Below are 3632 nucleotides of genomic sequence, written 5' to 3'. Positions count from 1 at the left end.
GCTCCCGATCTCTGTCCTTCGCCGCACACGCGGGGGCCGCCGCACTCCCTCGCATGCTCCTCCCTGCGCTCCGTACTCTCGTCCTCTCCTCCTCCTCTCTCCTCCCTCCTCTTCCCTCTCCTCCTCGTCCCTCCTCTCTCCTCCCACTCCAATTAAAACACGATGAGGAGGGTTGTACCCTTAGGAAACACCTCCATGCATTACCAACTGTACTTCAGTAGATTGACGGGCTCAGAGCTGCAGACTGTTCCATGTGTTGACTTAATCCTGTATAGTCTGTGTGTTCTCTACGCTCTCTGTAATTGTTGTATTTGTAATTATTTAACCTTTATTTAACTAGGCAGCTCCAGTTAAAGCACTGGCCTCCTGTGTGGGTGTTGTGCGTGTGGGCGTGTGCATGTGTATATGTTGTGAATGTGATGTTATAATGTTGTGTAATGTGTTTTCTGTGTGATACATGTGGTGAATGTGCGTGTATATGTGTGTGTTATGTGTTTTTGTCCCCGACTAGGATAAGTACAACAAACGTGTGTGTGTGTGGGTGTGTGTGTGTGTTGTGTTGGTGTGTGGTGTGTGTGTGTGTGTGTGTGTGTGTGTGTGTGTGTGTGTGTGTGTGTGTGTGTGTGTGTGTTTCACCTCCAGGTGAAAAGGACGTCAGGTTGAACATCAGGCAGGTGTTGAAGAGGAGCGGTGGAGGTAGATGGTTGTAGCAGTAGAGAGTTGGAATGCTGTGACCTGGCCTTGTGATTGAGCACCAATAACATGGTATCTACTGTGAGTGTTATGTACTGTATGACAACAGCAATAAGTGTGGCTGCCGCTTGCCACATTTAAAGCCTCCAGCCCGGGGGGGGGATTGAATTTGTTTTTGTCTTGCTCACCGTCCCCCCCACTCCATATCTCTTGACACCTTTATGAGACGAGACCGACTTGAATACAGTGAATTTATCCACTCTCCCTCTCGCAAAACTCCTGGCTCGTGTTCAAGAGGCTATTGTTTGAGTAATCTGTGGAGCGCTCTCCTCTCTCAGCACGGCCCTGGCTGTGTGTGTGTGTGTGTGTGTGCGTGTGTGTGTGTGTGCCTAGGAGACCTGCGCTCAGTCCTCTTACAGGATATTGAACTGAGAGATATCTTTGCTTTACAGTTGTATAGTAAATGTATGGAGGGAGGCCAGTTATTCCCATCATTGAACATTCATTATACTCAATTATAGCTTGGGCTAATTGTTAACCGTAGGGGTCCCTCTTAAGTAAAACTAGAGGGGGACGGCAAGATGTTCTATATTCCTTCTGGGCAATTCCTTATGCTGGAAGTAGAATATTCTACCTAGCAACAGGGAGAGAGTTAGTGTAGGGTAGTGCAGAGAGAGTACAGTATGAATCAGGGGAGAGGAAAGGAGTGCCTTCAGCTTCCTGCTTGTTCCCTCTGCTGTAACCTTGCCTGCTGATTCCCATTCATTAAAGTTATAGGACACAGCATCAGTCCCCCCTCCGTCCCTCCCCTTCCCCTCCCTCTTCCTCTCCTGAAGTGAATTTTCTGATCACATTTTGGCAGCCTCCCTGGAAGACAGAGTGAAAGAAGAGAGAGAGAGAAGAGAAGAGTAAAAAGAGAGAGAGATGAGAGGAGAGAGAGAGATGAGAGAAGGAGAGAGAGAGGATGCAGTGTCCTTGGTATTATCAGCGTTGGCTCACTGGCTCTGTAATGAGACTTGTCCTGTAGGGAGAATTTTGATGGGAGGGAAGAAGCCTCATGACCACGAATCCCAGGCCTGCTAGCCACTTCAACATCCCCCTCTCCCTTCCTGCTCCAGAACATTCTACTGGATGACCCTTGACTGTGGAGCTCCTCTGGAGAATACAGCACTATAGCAGGTGTTGGGGAGACTGGTGTTAAAGACCATAAAGTTGCCTGCTGGTCTGGCTCTGTGTCCTCCTGAACCATTTGACCCAAATCACGTCAATGTGCTGTGTTCCAAGCTACAGGGCAGGGCACTTCCTAAAAGTAGGAGTAGCCTGACTGATGTCAGAGGGCCTTTGGAGGTGGGGCGTGTGCTCTCTCGCCCTCCCTTCATCTCCTTTCCCTCATCTCCTCATCTCCTTTCCCCTCCTCCCCTCATCTCCTTTCCTCTCCTCTCCTCCCCTCCTCTCCTTTCCCCTCCTCCCCTCATCTCCTTTCCCTTCCTCCCCTCATTCTCCCTCATCTCCCCCACCATCATCTACTTCCTTCTCCCTCACCTCCTTTTTCCTCTCCTCTCATCTCCTTTCCTCCTCCTCATCTCCTTTCCTCCTCCTCTTACTTCCCCCCTCCCTCATCTTCTTTCCGCTTCCTCCCTCATATTATTTCCCCCCCCTCCTGCATCATACTTCCTTCCATTCCACTCCTTTCTATCCTCCTCATCTCCTTTCCTCTCCTGCTCCCCACTACTTCCCCCCCCCCTCAATTCCTGTCCTTCCCCCTCAAATTCTACTTCCCCCCTCCCTCCATCTACTTTCCTCCTCCTCACTCCTTCCTCCCTCCCTCCTCTCTTGTCTCTCCTCCCTCAAATTGCTATTTCCCCCCCCTCTCCAATCTTCCTTTTTTCCCCTCTCCCCTCATTACATTTCCCCCCCTCCCTCATCTCCTTTCCTCCCTCTCAGTCTCTTTCCCCTCCCTCATCTATTTCCCTTCCTCCCTACTCCTTTCCTCCTCCCTCATCCTCCTCCTCTCCTCCACACTTCCCCTCTCCTCCTCCTTCCTCTCCCCCTCATCGTCTACTTTCCCCTCCCTCCGCCTCATCTCCTTTCATCCTCCCCATCTCCTTTCCCTCCTCCCCTCATCTCCTTTCCCTTCCTACCCTCATCTCTTTCTCCCCTCCAATCATGCTCTTTCCATCTTCCCTCCCTCACCTCCTTCCCTCCTCCCCTCATCTCTTTCCCTTCCTCCCCTCATCTCTTTCTTCCTCCCCTCCTCCTTCCTCCTCACTATCCCCCCCCTCCTCCCCTACTTTTCTCTTCCTCCCTCACCTCTCCTCCTCCCTCATCTACTCCTCCTCCCCTCACATCTCCTTTCCCTCCTCCCCACATTCTCCTTTCCCTCCCTCATTCCTCTTTCGTCCTTCCCCCCCTCCTCCCTCATCTGAGCTTTTTCCCTCTCCCCTACCTCCTTTCCTCTCGCTTCGCTCACCTCCAGTTCCCTCCTTCCCTCATCTCTTCCCCTCTCCTCACTTACTCCATCTACCTCCCATTCGTACACATTTTCATTTCCATCCTCTCTACTCTAATTCCTCCTCTTTCTTCTCATCCTCGTCCTCTTCTTCTCTCTATCTTCTACTTACGCACCCTCCCCCCTCTCTCTCCAGTCCCTCGGAAGAGGTGTGGTAGGTATACGGTGGTATGGTCAAGGGCCCAGTCTAGGTTAATGTCCTCCCCAGTGCCAGCGCAGAAGAGCGGAGAGAGGTTAGGAACAAGGCGGGCTATTTAATCAGGCTGGACCTGGCACGGGCCTGCGGTACTGCATTAGGAGCCTGAAAATCTACAGGGGACAGGGAGGTCAGCTACCCGAACTCACATCTAATTACCACTAGGGTGTAGGGAGGGGGGCAGCTGGTAGTTATTTATCAAGACCAATTTGTTGTTAGTGAGTAACCCCCCCC

The sequence above is a fragment of the Salvelinus sp. IW2-2015 genome, unplaced genomic scaffold, assembly GCF_002910315.2.
Source record: "Salvelinus sp. IW2-2015 unplaced genomic scaffold, ASM291031v2 Un_scaffold1784, whole genome shotgun sequence".
Taxonomy (NCBI): Eukaryota; Metazoa; Chordata; class Actinopteri; order Salmoniformes; family Salmonidae; genus Salvelinus; species Salvelinus sp. IW2-2015.
Note: the sequence above shows the minus strand (reverse complement) of the source record.